Source organism: Euprymna scolopes, chromosome 4 (assembly GCF_053919585.1).
Source record: "Euprymna scolopes isolate OS-2025 chromosome 4, ASM5391958v1, whole genome shotgun sequence".
Lineage (NCBI taxonomy): Eukaryota > Metazoa > Mollusca > Cephalopoda > Sepiida > Sepiolidae > Euprymna > Euprymna scolopes.
Genome location: NC_136485.1, coordinates 101383708 through 101401272, shown reverse-complemented (window position 1 = coordinate 101401272; position 17565 = coordinate 101383708). Strand labels below are relative to the sequence as shown.

Here is a 17565-nt window from a genome sequence, read left to right as displayed (position 1 = left end):
CTACTGCTTTTAATGATGAGAAGAAAAAATGCCTCATAACATAAAAATGCAACTAAATTTGAAAATATAATGACCCATAATTTAAGCGAGTGAGTGAAATTCTTACAAAATGGTGGCCTTCTAATAAAAATGGAAATAATTTTGGAATGAGAAACCTATAATGAACATAGTTGTGAGTGTGGCCGAGGTCACGTTGGTAGCAAAAATCATAATTATCACGTATACATTAAATAGGTTTTGCTTCTTTTTTTCCCCTATGAAGATAGTATCGCCCACCTGTTTGCCATGATTAGCACATTTTTGTCTAGTCAGCTCAGCGCGTGTGACATGAAACACCCAACGTGTGCAGCTTGGCCAAGTTGCAAACCTTTGCAACCACTGATTTTTTCATAAATCTTTTCTACTTTTCATTATTAAAACAGGAAAGGAAAAAAGGTGTTTGTGCAGATTAGTGGGTTGAGGTAACAAGTTCAATTCACAGGAAAGCAGGAAAGGAAAAGAATAAGTATGAACCCGAGAGAAATAGGTTAATTTGAAAATCAACTTCTTAAAACTTTCCAACACATGCCGGTATATAAAACGGACGTCAAACTGATGATCATCATGATGATGACAATAACGACGACGACGATGATGATGATGATAATGACAATGCTGACGATGATGATGATGCTTTATGACAAGTGTTTGTTGACATTTAATTTGAAGACAACAATGTTGTAGCTCGCAGAAAAATACTCCTGTGATACTGGGTTCCACAGATAAAATATCTTGGAAAGAAACTCTGTTCATATAGAAATTCCGTTTGACACTGAGGAAGAAAGAGAAGTCCTTTGCAGTTGTAGTATATGGACGAGTTCTTGCAGTTAATTTGTTTCAAGAAGGAACCAGACATTGAAGTTAAGCTGCGAACCTTCCGTGGAAATCTCGATAAATTAGAGAAACACTTGCAGCAATTATTTTGTTGTAAGAAAGAAATTGTCAAGAGGAGAGGAGGTCATCTCATACTAGATTTTCAAGTTGATTCTATCAAGAAAAAAGTGCACTGAGCAACAATTCCCTAGATGTGAAAGCAGTATTCCATTTTTTTTAGAGCTACTCATCTGTGGAACACAATACTACATAGGTGCTTACCAGCCGACTATAACTTAGTCGTTTTCAAGTCCAACATAAACAGGTTCTTGACAAGCCAGCCTCTAAAATAAATGATCAAATTTCCATGACAGTATCCTTGAGTGGCCTCCGAGCCTTGATGTGTGGTGACTATATGATGAAAAAAGAAAATGACTTTCAGATGTTCGTCCGTTGGAATAACAGTGATCATCTAAATATCCTGGAGAGATAATAGATAATACAAGGTGAATTGTGAAGCAAGGGTTGCACATTGACTAACCACTCTTCTCCTGAGTCGGCACTGTTTGATTTCAGTGGCAAGGAGAGGTGCAGGACAACTGGAAACAATGCTGAGATAAACAGAAAGTGCATACAGCACCTGATATTCCCAAATGGTCACTCATTATAGTATTGACCAGGTTCAACTGACTATTAAATATGTAGAGCATTCAGAGTAAAGTACTTTCTGGAGTGTGCGAGCCTTTTCGAGTCTCACACAAAAACACGCGTTCACATCTCAAGCCATTTTTCTTGTCATACACATATGTGCACACAAACATATGTGCGCCCGTACACACACGTACATATATTCACGTTCGCGTACATACACTTACATTCATGTGCATATACACACACGCTAACGTACACACATGTACTCACATATACGCACACGTATGCACACATGGGCAACGTCACTTCCCCTTTGAAGGAAATCCACACATGCGCAAAAGTCCACTGGTCCCAACTATACAAGCAAGAGCAATAAGCTGCTTTTTTCTTTTTGAACCAGCTTCCGACTTGAACGCACGTCACGCCCCCTGCTACTGTATGTTGGGCAAGAGCTAATAGACAGTACGTACACTTTATACACTTTCTCTCTCCATGAACTGGATTGACTTTCTCACTCTTTTTCCCCTTTTTCTTTGGTCCATCAACCAGATAAGTTCGCGTCCACAGCTAGTGGCCTAAAGACATTTCCACGTGGACAAGTACCAACATGTGCGTGCAGCTTTACTGATATCAACTTTCTATCTTTTTCTTTTTCTACACGCTGGACTGCCATTTCTCGTTCCACTACATTACTCACTCCTCTTTCCACACGCGGACATAAACACGTGTTACACCTAAAACATTCATTTTTCAACATAAAATAAACGACATGTTTATTTTATCCAGTAATTGAGTTTTGTTTCCTTCTTTCCATTCGTTTCATTATTTTCTTTTGTAGCGATTAGGGTATTTATATCCTGACCCGCAACAGGAGTGGTAGAATTATAAAATTACTTTTGCAGCAACGTTATGAACATATTGTAAACTAATAAGTCTCTATGTAATAAATAGTAAAAATACTTTTGCTAGTAAATTTAAATTGACAGAAGAAAAGGTAGCACATAGACAAAAACTAAAAGTCAAATGGGGTCAGGTAGCTGGTCTTGGGAAGGGAGCATTGTCCTTCGTAAGAATGCAAGCTAAAGGAAATGATGCCACATAAGATAGGAGAGACGCAAAAAGCAGGGATTTTGAGTTCGAAGTTTGAAGCAGGGCCGTGCTTAGTGCCCACGTAGACCCCGCAATTGCGGGGGGGGGGGCAAGGCCCTTGTGGACCGCAAGACTCCTGGATGTTGTAAGGCCCTTTTCAGCATCGCAGAACTATCGCAATGAAAAAAGGACTAACTTGAAAATAATTATCATATTTGTACGTTGAAATGTATCAACTCGTCTTTCTCTCGCTATCAAATATTATATATATATATATATATATATATATATAGATATATATATATATAGATAGATAGATAGATAGACATATATATTTATATATGCATGTATGTATATATATAAGTATACATATGTATACGTATATACTTATGTATATATTTATATGTATATGTATGTATCTGTTTCAACATAAAAAAAAATGTAAAAGTTTCAGATATACTAAATCGCTTAAGAAAATTTAGCGTCGCCGCTGTATTAGTTTATGAATGCAAAACTCGACCAAAAACAATAAAATAAAGAAACAACAGCCATAAAAAAGAATGTTATAAGAGATAGAATCGACGGCCATCCATAGTTTGGTTATAGACAACTTCAAAGGGGATACTTTTCTTGCATCAGCAACCCCACCTTATGACTTATTCATGTCAGTTAGTCTATCAAATTTGCTCGAATCTTTCACAGTGAAGGGCTGAAGGGTTGGTTAATTTTTTTTCACTGGAGTCATTTTGACGTTCTTGCAGAAATCGAATTTTTTGTTAAGTGTTTTTTTTTTTAATTTAGATTTTTTTTATTTCTTAATGCTTATTTCTTTTATGGTTTTAAATATTTTGGCTCATTGGATTCTTCTACGCATGCGTGATTTTATTTACTTTAATTTTTCATTAGCAAATCTTCGTTTTGTGATTATAATACACTACTATATTTTACATTTTTCTTATCAAGTTTATTTTTCAAACTAAAAAAGACAAAAAAAAACTGAAAAAGAAATTTTGGCTTTAAAATAATTGTAAGTGGATTTCAATTTTCTTTTTTCATTTATTTTAAAGAAATTTAAAATGAAAGACTAAATACTGGCAATAGACGTCCTTTTTGCCAATACGAATATATTTTTTATTGAATTGTTTATTTGAATTTTCAATGAGAATCTTTAGATACACATACATTGCTGTTTGAAACCCTATTTGCAAATTAACAACAGTTCTTACATACAGTTTTTTATACACATTATTACTAATGTTCTTTTTTACCTCGAGCTTGGATTCAATTCACTTGGCCTGTAGCATTAGTGACGGTACACATACACTTTGTTACCTGTTATATCAGTAACATTTATTTAACAAAACAGCGTTAATCAAAGATCACATACTTGTTTCCATTTCCGGTAGTGGATTATTTGTTTTGCTTGATAGTATTCTAATTATTATTGAATATTGAGGCTAATCTAAAATGAAACATGCTCACGAATTCAGCGGATCCCAGAAAAGAAAGTTGAAAACGCAGAGAGTTGCAAATGCTATTGAAAAGACTCACAAGATATCTGAATTTTTCTTCAAACATCTCGCAGTTACATATACGTAATAACTCTGGCGTTGACACACAATCAATTTCTGATTTTGAGTCTAAAAGTGGAGTGTCAGATGAGCAATGACCCACCCAGTCAATGTTCGAGCATACTGATCCAAGTTATGTGCCTTGTCGTGTCTCTGATGATCCTGCTGATTGGAAAGAATTAAATGAAACACAGCGTATTAATTTGGTTTCGAAGGGTCCCGTCCAGCTGACAGATTATGAGTCCCATAAAATCAGGAAAACCCATCGTGGAAGTTTTCTGAAAAGAACTATTATTTGACACTAAAAAATAATGAAACTGTTAGACGTTCTTGGCTTGTTTACTCGAAGTCTACAGATCGAGTTTTCTGTTTTGCTTGCCGTTTGTTCAGTAGTGAAAGCAAAAGTCGTGAGGGTCTGTCTTCGTTCCAATGATTTGGTAATCTGTGGAGCCGTCTGTCAAAAACTCTGAAGACACATGAACAATCAACTCATCATAAAGAGTGCATGATGGTGTGGCATGATAAACGGTCAGGCAACTCTATTGACTTACAATCTAGTAAACTGATTCAGGAAGAGCAGACATATTGGAGAGCAGTTTTATTTCGTTTACTCAATATAATTACATTTTTGGCTGAGAGAAATTTGGCTTTGCGTGGCACAAAGGAAAAGTTTGATGACACCAGAAATGGAAATTTTCTTGGAGAAGTGGAGCTAATAGCAAAATTTGACCCTGTCTTGTCTGAACATGTTAGATGCGCTAAGAGTTATGAACTGAGTGATCATTATCTGAGCAACCACATTCAGAACGAACTTATCGACCTTCTTGCTAAGTCAATACGGGACAAAATCATTTCCAAAGTTCTTGCATGAAAATATTATAGCATAATACTAGATTGTACACCCGATATCAGTCACACAGACCAACTAAGTATTGTTTTTCGGGGAGTTGCATTTAAAGAAGGATTTGGAGCAGAAATTTTTGAACACTTCGTTGAGTTTCTTGATGTGTATGATACAACTGGAAAAGGCCTTTTTGACAGCATTATCAATTTCCTGTCCAAATATGGCGTTGCCATAGAAGACTGCCGTGGCCAGGGTTACGATAGCGGATCTAACAAAAAAAAAAAACATGGAGTGTAGGCACGCTTCTTGGAAGTAAATAAAAAAGCTGCATACATGCCATGCGCCAGTCATCGACTTAATCTAGTAATTGCTGATGCTGCAAGGTTGTCAATTACATCCATTTCTTTCTTTGGCTATCTGCAACGTATCTATAATTTGTTTGCCGCGTCAACGAAGCGATGGGTTATTCTGAAGAAACACGTGACCCACTTTACAGTTAAAAGCCTTCCTGACACGAGATGGAACAAGATGACAATGACAAGATGGGAAGCAAAAGTAGAGACTGTAAAATCATTACGTTTTCAGACAACAGAAATTTTAGAAGCGATTGAAGAGTTAGAAAGAGTGTCTTTGGATAATCGAGATGAATTTATTAGCACGGAATGTCGAGTTTTAGTCATTGAAGTCAGGAGCTGGCGTTTCTTGGTTTGTTTGATTGCATGGTATGACTTGCTTTTTCAAATAAACATAATAAGCAAAGCGCTAGAGAGTCCTTCAATATGCATCGACGACCAAATTTCTCCCATCGAGGCTGGCATGTCATTTGTTTCACAGTACAGACATGGAGGAGTGGCAATAGCTGAAGGGACAGCAAAAGAAAATTAGCTGATGAACTTGAAGTAGATCGTGCTTATCCGGAACCAAGGAGAAGAAAGAAAATATGTCTTTTCAGCCACGAATCGACAGATTAGTCAGATCATCAGACCAGTGAAGAAGTGTTTCGCCGAGAATTTTTCTATCCACTCGTAGATACAATTTCACAAAGTCTCCGGGAACGTTTTAAAAATATGAACGATTTCAAAACAAAGTCCGGGTTTTTGTGTGGCGAAAGTAACAGGAAATCGGCAATAACATCAGACATGTTGCCGTCCTGTTGTGCTGCTTTGGCAAAAGTTGTTGGAGAAGGTGATATTGACTGTGAGAAACTTGAGAGAGAAATTATCAATTTCGTCAATCTCATGGACAATAAAAAGTGCATTACATTTTCCGCCATTGAATGTATAAATTATATAATGAAACACACACTTGTCGATTTATATCTCAACCTAGCTGTTGCACTCAGAATTGTAACTATATTGCCAGTTACAGTGGCATCCTGTGAATGTAGTTTCTCTAAACTGAAACTAATTAAAAACTTTCTTCGGAACTCAATGTCTCAGGAAAAGACTGGCTGGCTTATCTGTTATAAGCATTGAACATGAACTAAGCCGAGAAATTGACACGGAGAATTTAGTGCAGCAGTTCGCCACAGTGAAAGCCAGAAAAGTGAAATTTTACACATAAAGATGGTAGGTAAATAAATTTTCTTCGATTCCATTTTCAATTTTGGTTAAAACAGTTTACTGTTAATTTTTTCGACACTGGCCAAAGTTTTCTTTCGATTTGAATCTGTTGCTTTAGTATGCACAAAAAGAAATGCTCAATGAGAAAATGAAAGAAATTTACTTGAGTAAATGAACCAATGAACATCTTTCACATATGTAGCCGGGAGCTCTTGTTCTTTAAAAATATGCACGTGTGAGTATGCACAGTAGTTTTCCTTCGAGGACTGAAAATACTTTTTTCAGCATCTTGATTTACTATCCAAGAGAATACAAATTAACACGTCTGTTAAAAAGAAAAACTGTTTACTTCTACAAGTACCTTTTTATTATTTTTTTTTTTTTTTTTTTTTTTTTTTTTACAAAGGCATCACCACATTATAAAGGCCCAGAGGCCACTCAAGGATAAGGGTTAAAGAGTGTACAGTAGAAATTGGTCAATATAGTAATCATTAGTAATGAAAATTTGGTAAATTTAATAACTTATATGGAACGGCTCATCAAGAACTTATTTACTTTAGACTTGAACACAACCATATTATAGTCAGCCGGAAAGCAGGAAAACGGAAGACAATTCCACAGGCGTGCAGTTCTAAGAAAGAAGCTTTGTTCATGGAATCTACGTTTAGGTTTAGGCACAGATAAAGAGTGGGGGAAATTATTGATAGTGTTTACAGCTAGACGAGTGTTTCTTGTGAAAGTTTGGCGAGGGGGGACCATAGATTGAAGCTCAGTTGAACACTTTCCATGAAAATAACGATACATCAGAGACAAACTCGCAACATCTCTTCTGTGAGATAGAGGTTGCAAGGAGGAGAAAAGGACATCTCCTACGAGGCTACGAAGTCTATTTTGAACTCTATCAAGGCAGGACAAGTCCTTTCTAGCAGCTCCTGCCCAGACGTGGCAACAGTATTCCATCCTTGGACGTACCTGGCTCTTATATAGGTAGAGAATAGCATCAGCAGTGAGATATCTACTGGATCGATAGAAAGATCCCACCATTTTTCCAGCGGCCTTGGCAACAGATTTGATATACGTGTTCCATTTAAGATCGGGAGTAATGGTCAAGCCCAGAAGCTTGTCAAAACTTGAGGCCTCCTGAAGACGAGAGCAATTCATTTCAATTGATGACAAATGTGAATTAGAATGTTGATGATGTAAAGAGAGAAGCTTGGTTTTAGATGCATTAAAAGTAACCAGCCACTCCTTTCCCCATTGTACTACGTGCTCAAGATCAGAGGAGAGAGAATTGAAGAGAACTTGGTCGTTTACTGTCTTAGATGTGCTACCATAAATGGTAGTGTCGTCAGCATAAATGTCTACAAATGATGTAAGGATATGATTTGGAAGATCATTAATGTAGATCAGGAAAAGAGTTGGGCCCAGGATCGACCCCTGAGGGACACCGGCATTAATACTGTGAGCTTCTGATTTTTGCCCCTCAACTACTACTCTTATGAACCTATCAGAAAGAAATGATTTAATAATTGAGAAGACTTTTCCAGCTATACCATAGCTAGCGATCTCATGAAGTAAACCTTTATGCCATACCCTATCAAAGGCTTTAGATATGTCAAGAGCAATTGCCCTAGAAAGATTGCCACCGTCGAGAGATTTGCTAATCCTATGCGATATAACTGTAAGGACATCTGCTGTAGATCTAGCAGAACGGAAACCATATTGAGTGTCACTAAGAAGGTTATTTTTGTTGAGATATTTGATTACTTCTGTATTTAATACAGATTCTAGCAACTTACTCATGACGCACAGGAGACTTATTGGCCTGTACTGAGAGGGGGATGAGCGATCACCTGAATTCTTAAATACAGGGCATACTGATGAGATTTTCCAGGGAGATGGGAAACTATTCTCCTTAAGACAACGTTTAAACAGTTTTGTAAGTATGGGCACTAATTCAGGTTGAAGTTTTTTGAGTACTATAATTGGAATACCATCAGGGCCAGTTGCTTTACTCGAATCAAGGTTTTTGATTAGCTTCGCAACATCACGTACAGATATACGTATATCACATAGCGTGTTTTCTATTCTTAATTGATTTGTGAAATAATCACATTATCTAAAAATCATATTACAGAAGGGTTCATGCAACAGTAGGCGTTTCCAAAAATCGCCTGTTTTTGACCCACCATGATTTAATCTTCTGGTTAATTAAAACAAATGAATGAAAAGTATATTTATTTTTAGTGCATCATAAAGAGGAACGATTAAATAAAAATTTCATGTAAAACTTATATTATTTAGAATTTTTTTTCATTAAAAAATTTGAAATTGAAACTGTGTTAACGACCGATCCAAAATGGTGACAATGTATTTCATTACATAAAAACAAAACATGGTTTCGTATTGATTTTTATTCAAAATTCAAAAATCTATTAAAAATCGAGTTTTTACCGATTTTTGTGCGGTTTTCGCCATTTTTTTCTTTTTAAATTTGTTTATTTTCCTATGCAAATTATTTTATTATTTCACTAAAACAGACCCAAATTGATGAGAAAGACATTAAAAAAAAACAGTGTTTGTTAATATTTTTTCAGCTTAAAGGGAATACATTGAAAAAAACATTTACAGTAAAATATGTAAGTGTTCGCTCATCGAATCTTTTTTTATAAGCGAAAATATAAAAATAAACAAGTATGGTGACTCGCACGTGCTAAAAATACATACAAAAATAATTAAGATAAAAAACAATAAAAACACACACATTCATTTATGAATGTAAACTTTTCCATTATATTTGTGCCTTTTTTAATATTTAAATACAGAAACGAAAGTCTTATTCACCTAAAACAAATGTTATCGCTTGCGAGCTACCATATTTTCAAGGGACATGTCTTAAAGAAAGTAAACATCATGACACCTCACGTTTAAGTTGTTGCGGACCAGAGTATAATAATACCCTAGTTCGCCACAAGAAAATAATGAAACGAATGGAATTGAAGGAAACAAAGACTCAATTGATGGATAAGATAAACGTCGTTTATTTACTGTTGAAAAAATGTTTTAGATATAACACGTGTTCATGTCCGCGCGTGTGTAACCAATGTTCGTTGCGGGACTGGTGTTATAGCAAGAAAAGGAAATATGTGTTCATTTCAAGTTCAGGTCACTATCGTTTGTTCACGCATGGGAAGAGAAATGAGTGTTGTAGTGAAAATGAGAATGATAGTCCAGCGTGTAGACAAAGAAGAGGATAGAGGTTAAGCTGTACGCCATGTTAGCAGTCAGCAACACGGTGGTGTTCTCAGGGACCAGTAGTAGATAGAGAGAGAAAGAGTGTGAATGTGTACATATGGTCTGTTAGCTCATGCCCCATACATAGTCGCAGGGGACGTGAAACGCGCGCGATCGTGCGCCTCCCGAAAGGGAGGTGGCTGGTTAGCCCAACCTCTCTGGTCGAGAGCTGGTCCTAAAAGAAGGAGCCGCTTGTTGCTCTCTCTTTTATACTCGTTTCCGGTGGTCTTTTGCGCATTTTGTATATTTCCCTAGAAAGCGGAAGTGACGTCGTCCATGTGTGCGCTCGTGTGCGCGTGTGTGATTACATATGTGTGCGTTAGCGTGTGTGTATATACACGTGAATGTGAGTGTATGTAAGCGAACGTGAATATATGTACGTGTGTGGATGTGGGCGCGTATGTTTGTGTGCGCATATGTATATGACATAGCTTGAAATGTGAATGTGTGTTTTTGCGCGAGACTAGAAAAGGCTCGCACAAACTTGATATTTACTACATATAATTATGGCTTGGTAAGTAAATAGTTATTACAGTCCCTCTTATTAGTGATTGAATAACTATTTTTAAAAAAATGTCATTTATCGACGGTTATTTAAAATTATCAACCTTTCTTTGCTTGTTGACCAAAAAATGGCGACAAATTTGAATTTGTAATATTTATGTTTGTAATTTCAATCTTAAAATACTTAATGGTGTTTCTGGGGGCTTTTCTTCATTTTTTTTTTTAAGTTTAATTTCTTTTCTTTAAATTGAATTGATTATAAAGTAGTATTTTTCAATTTTAATATTTTTTCTAAACGTTTAAACTTGAGGGGTGGGTTTAAAACGCTATTTTTGGACACGGCTGATGCAGCAGTAGCGTATTTATCAGTTATCTTTTAAGTGAAATACTTTAACCAGATAACACGCTAAAAGTATTAGGTAAATTAACAGCAAAAATTCACGCATTTTTTAATAAGTTATCAAGTTTGTATCTATCTGGGGACTGGGGATGTAGAGGCTTTTTAGTGTTTAATGACTTTCTCCTAGATCGAGACATTTCAAAATGACTTGGTTACTTTTAATGTTGTTTTGATTTTATTCGTTTTTACTCCCCCCCCCCACATACCAACACTTTTTGAAATAAACTCCTAAATTCTAATTTTGGACAGTATATCAAACTTTCTGCAGCAAAATAGTTTTAAAATTTGTGTTGAAATCTTTTGAAACTCCCTTTAAAAAAACTGGTAGGAAATTGAGAGCCCAAACACCCCTAAATGGCTATAAAAATAGCTGCGAAATACTAAAAAGTAGCTAATGGTTTTAAAAAGGTTAGCTGCAAAAACACTAATTCTTTGATTTCTTCGGTTTTTTTTCATGATTACGGAATATCTGTGTTCTTTCAAGAGCATGTTATTCTGTTTAAAGTACTATTCACGTTCAGTATGTTGAAAGGGGGGTGCAGCGGGTGCGCAAGATGAATTGTGTCAGTAGGGACGGTAGGGGCCGCAGAGCGCATTCTGCGGGGGGGGGCTGCACTGTTCCTAAGCACGGCACTGGTTTAAAGCAACAATATATGATAAAAATAACTTAAGAATCGATGATAAATGAAATCTGTAGACTCAATATTTCTTTCTCCTGCCACCAGCAGAGAGGAAGGCAACATTACCAGCTTAATAAAATGGTCCTTTTTCAAATTCAGAATTTAGTTCTTCTCTTTATGTTGCTGTGCCAACTTTGATTCCAGAAAAAGAATGCGGTCCTACAGAGAAGTAGCCAGCAGGGGACAACGAGATTTTCCATTGAGTGCTTTCAGTCTTGTTGGAAATTGGTGGTTGAGCATTGAAGCCATGACTTATGATTTAATTGTAATGTTTTTGATTTGTTGATTTGTATTTGATAGCAAACTCATTTTAATTGATCATGACATACAAAATATTCACACACACCCCCTCTGGAGAGGAGATATTGCAATTTATATATGTTCATAGTGTGCTAACCTCAAAAAGCATATAAAAAAGAGAAAGCAGAAAAGAGATTCTATTGAAGTAATACCAACAGTATGATCAGCCATAGTTTTTTTGGGCATCAAAGTCAACAGAGTCTAGATCATTTTTTAACATGGCTTCTACCCTGGTGACTGAAGTATGTCTGGCCCTGTGCAGTTCTAGGAGGTCCTTTAACTTCTCCTTTTGAGAAGGTGTTAGCTTATTGCTAATCGCTTAAAGCACCCTTACCGGAGAATGTTGATAGGTCTAACCCAGGCATATTTGGCAGGTCAGAGTGTTCTTTCTCTAGGATGGTAGCTCTTCAAATCCAATTTTCTGACTCTTGTATCACATCATCCCAACATGGGAGGGAAATAAATATCAGATTAAAAGAATAAAGAAAATGGATTGACTAGGTAAGAGTTGAGACTAGTATATTGCTCCTGACAGTTAAAACAATGACCCAAGACTATGATAAATGATAGAATTTTGTTTAAAGCATATAGTGAAGCTCTTTGGAGTATACATTTAAGTCAATGTCATCAATCTTAGATGAATTTAAAGATACCTACATATAAAATATTTTTTAATAAGTTTGGTATTTACATCATCATCCTCCTCACAATCTTCTTCCTCTTCCTTCTCCTCCATTATGTCATTTTATTTCCTTTGGTCAGAGATCTGATGTTTTATGACAGTCTGTAATCTCAGCTTCCAAGTTTAACAGTCTGGAGAATTAATTCTGTTTAAATTCCATTATCTCTGTTCATGGTTTTTAGTCAAGCTTTTGATATAATGAATATAAATACATCCGGGTTCCTCCACACAAGAATATGATTGGCTGATTGATGTATAGCAGTCCAAGAGAGACGTTGAAAGATGTGGCAAAAGCCGAAAACTTTAGCATAACAACATTCATTAAGGTTACTTACTAGATTGTATTACTTGATTATAGTAACCAAGGTCACTCAGCTACTTCAAACAATCATATCCCTTTCAAGAATATATCAATTTTTTGGGGTCATACAAATTCCACTACCCTTGTTCATAGTTGGAAGTGAGTTATTTTTTGGGGGGAGGGGGTCATCCAGCTTTCTTCCGGTCAGCCATCACAAAGTCTTTACATTTTTTATGCAAGAGATCTCTTAATGTAGCCAAACTAACATCGTCGGCTAATTGTCAGTTTATTTTTGGTATATTCACTCCCGCTAACAGGATATCAAAACTGGTATGACAGGTCAAAGACAAAAAGTGAATGCTTAAAAAATATTAATCCATTTTTTTTTAATTTTTTGCTTACATTTTTACAATCATCTTTGTAACATAATGTCTGTAAAAGTGTTTGTCATGTTTTTATTGACAAAAAGCAACTCAATTTCTCATTGACACGTTGTAAGTAGTTGTTCATTTGATAGTAACGTCTAATATACAGCATACTCATGTTGACACACTGGTTTCCATTACATCACTGAAGTTAAGCATCGTTGAGCCTAGTCAGGACTAAAATGGGTGGTCATTTTAGAATATCAAGTGTTGTATGTATTCTTCATTTATCTCATCATTGTTTTCAGTCATCCTGGACTTCTCCTTATGATTGGAATCAAGCAAGGTTTACTTAGGAGAGGAGTGGTTACAGATTGCTCAATCCTTGCTTCACAATTCAGCTTGTGTCATCCATCATCTCTCCAGGATATTAGATGTCTTCATTGTTCCAACAGATGAACATTCAATTGACGTTCACAAATAAATTGTAACGTTACATTACCATTATATCTATAATGTCGGATGAAAGGATCCTTTCACACATACCAGTTATCTCGTAATCTCCAGAAAACAGTTGACTTTCTTGTTGACACCTTGTAAGTAGTTTGCTCAATGTGTAGTAACCTCTAGTTATAAAAATAGTCGTACTGATGATATAGAAGCAGAAGTTTGTGTGTCTTCCTCTTTCTGTTGGTTCTGTAATGTTGTAACTAATAAAAACCGCCAACAAACAACTTACTCAATGACGTCATGCTCTTATGCATAATGAGATCTTATACAAAGTAACACATTACATAAGCAACTCCTCGCTGACACGTTGTAAGTAGTTGATTGAATGCACAGTGACGTCTAATTCTAAAGTAGCAGTCAGATTTTCAGTCTGTTGTAATAATGTAACAAATAAAAAACGCCACCATGTTTGTTTAATGACGTCATGCTCCTTGATGTTTTATTCTACAACAGTACTCAAAGTTCGATAGTATATGATCTTCTTCTCGTCTGCTTCCCAGATTTATAAGGGGCAAGCTATGTGGGGAGTTGAGTAGTAAGATGTTTTTTCACATTACATTTAGATTTCAGCATGTTGGTTTGGTTTGCAAAACGGAGTAGAAAGGGAATTCTGAACGCAAGCTCTTGAATTTTCCAATCTTTGCTTATTTTAGCCTTTCATAGAAAATACCTTTTTCTATGAAATTTTTCCCTGCTCACACACAAATATCGGTACATAAATAAAATACTTAACTTTTCTTTTCTTTTTGTTATTCTTATTACTCAAATTACTTTTGTGCAAGTCAATAGATAAAGAGCTTATACTGTGGATATGTACTGAGTTAGTGGATTGCAGAGTTGCAATGGATTTAACTAAGAGAAAAGGAACCACCCAATAAAATAGTAAATATGTCTGGTTTGGGCTTGGAACATCCAGAATCTGATGTCTCAAGCTAAAAATTTTGTGTCACTTATAATGGGGATTTCTGTTGAGAAATAAAACCACTAAGATTTTTGAAAAAGTAATGTTCCTTCAGATACGCAATTCTCTGCTGTGATTGTGATCTATTGGAGTTTTTTCAAAGTTAATCTTTATACCAGATAATGGATTTCATGATCAGTTGAATTTTTATGTCAACATCCAACAACATTGATGGTAAACCACGGTCCTCACAAAACAAGACTATATATATATATATATATATATATATATATATATATATATATATATATATAATGGGTTAAGTAATTCCAATGAGAGAAAGATGTATATTTAAATGAGGGGGGTCACCAACAATGTGTATTTTTTAACATTATTTTATTATTCCGTGTTTTGGTTTTTCATTGAAAATTATGTTTAGATCATTGTAATAATGTTTTTAAATCATTGAAATAGTTTTTAACGCGTTTCAGACGTTCTGTGAAGCGTCCTCTTCAGAAAGTATTTAAAATGTAAAATATTTAGAATATACTTAAGATGTGTTTAAAATGTAAAAGAGCATTTTCGTAGTTCATTTAAAATGTTTCTGAGCAGTGGAAACATGTGTAAATGATTCTACTCTTCATTTGTATGTTCAATTTTTTATTACTGGTTTGTTGGGGTCGGACTGTGGTCACTGCTGTCTTATGTCTCTCTCTTTCTCTCTCTCTCTCTCTCTCTCTCTCTCTCTCTCTCTCTGTTCTTGTGTTTCTACTTATCTTTCTTTGTTTTTTCTCATTTCTTTCCTTTTTTACTCGTAGTTGAGTGGAGATGAGGGGTACGTTGGTACTTGGTCAACTGGGTGCGTAGGGTAGGGTAGGGTAGGGTAGGGTAGTGTGTGTGTGTGTGTGTGTTTTCTTGTATTGGTCTGTAGAATGTGTGTTCTGTTTTATAGTATTATAAAGTTATTTGCTTCCCTACGAAGACAACTGTGATCCAAGGTCGTTTCTAATGTGTTTGCTGCATTTTGTAACCCCTTTTGTAGTATGTGGAACGAGTTTTGAGGAACTTAGGATGTGTTTTAAGTTTTTGGGTTGGCGTTTGCTTTTTATTATTTTTGTTGTTTTAAGTATGTTGTTTAGTTTGTCGTTCCGACTGAGAAGGATAAGGTTTTCTGTAATCTGTGTAAATAGCTGAATAGTTTTGAAGTGGAGGTCAGCAATGCTTCCACTTCAAAAGCCACCATCCTAAAAACTGTCTAAAATCAATACCCTACTCCCTAGCACGTAGGGTCTGCACCATAGTAACAGACACCTCAGTTTGACTAGACTGAATGAATTGCAAATAACCCTGCGGAAAAGAGGATATCCACTACCACTAATACAGAAAGATATTGAACTGGCAGAAAAAATTCCAATAGACCAACTTAGAATCCCAAAAGAACACAACAAAGAACAAATTTTAGCATAAGTCTCCACACACAACACAAACAGTTTAAGACTGAAACAAAAAATTGAATGAAAACCCACCTACCCTTGTTTCAGAGGAGCTGGTCCCCCCCCCCCGTCTTCACACACACACACATTAGAAACGACCTTGGATCACAGTTGCCCTCGTAGGAAAGCAAATAACTTTATAATACTATAAAACAGAACACACATTCTACAAACCAATACAAGAAAACACGAACACTATTCTACGCACCCAGTTGACCAAGTACCAACGTGCCCCTCATCTCCACTCAACTAAGAGTAAAAAAGGAAAGAAATGAGAAAAAACAAAGAAAGATAAGTAGAAACACAAGAACAGAGAGAGAGAGAGAGAGAGAGAGAAAGAGAAACATAAGACAGCAGTAACCACAGTCCGACCCCAACAAACCAGTAATAAAAAATTGAACATACAAATGAAGAGTAGAATCATTTACACATGTTTCCACTGCTCAGAAACATTTTAAATGAACTACGAAAATGCTCTTTTACATTTTAAACACATCTTAAGTATATTCTAAATATTTTACATTTTAAATACTTTCTGAAGAGGACGCTTCACAGAACGTCTGAAACGCGTTAAAAACTATTTCAATGATTTAAAAACATTATTACAATGATCTAAACATAATTTTCAATGAAAAACCAAAACACAGAATAATAAAATAATGTTAAAAAATACACATTGTTGGTGACCCCCCTCATTTGTATATATATATATTTATTTCTGTGGAAATATGATTTTTTCAATTATATTTCACTTTTTATACATACAAATCCTAAATTTAAGAAGCTCAATATGATTACAGAGCATATAACAAATAAATGACAAAAGTCTACATTCCACATTTCATGATATTGACAGTAACTATTTCATAGTAAAACTGTTACTGTCAAGAATTGTAAGTGTCAACAGAATTAAAGGAATAAATTTCAAGATGGTCAACATCATGAAATTTGGAATATTGACTTTTGTCATTTATTTGCTATATATATATTTCACTATGGGTGGGTGTAGTGATGATCAGGTTGTTTTCTGTGTATTTCACAAATAGATGACCCCCTGATCCTTAAGCTGTAAAGAGTTTTGATTGCCATTTGTGTTGTTAAGTAAAAAAAAAAAAGAATGCCCCAAATTTTAACTTATTTTAAACTGAAGTTGTAACTTGGTTTGGAAGGATAATCCTTCTATTGCAAAACTGACTGATATCACAAAATTAATACTACGACTGGTAACAGAATTGAGCACCAACTTCAAACTAGCACAACAAGTAGACTATCGCAGCCTGTGCATTGAATACACGTAGATGCACATTCACAATGCAGCATTTTCTGCATAGCAACCTGTAAACCGCATGCCGTATGTCCAGGGATATTGTTTTCCAGATTATTTCATTCTACTATGTTATGTTTCTATAGCAACGGAGTTAATTCTTTGGAGAGAATTTATAGCCTTTATCTGAATGCATGCACCCCTAAGATGTGTCATAGTAAAGCTCACCAGGTAAATAACAATTCAGAGACATGTCATTAATCCAGTTGCTGATGAAGAAATGTTATCCAAACCCGGAAGGG

At 35.5% G+C, this 17565-nt stretch overlaps 1 protein-coding gene across 2 annotated transcripts in view; it reads right to left on the bottom strand.

Moving 5' to 3' along the window:
- The window catches only part of LOC145269201 (leucine-rich repeat-containing protein 23-like), a 578101-nt gene that overhangs the window by 269251 nt on the left and 291285 nt on the right, over positions 1–17565 (bottom strand). The window lies entirely within an intron of this gene.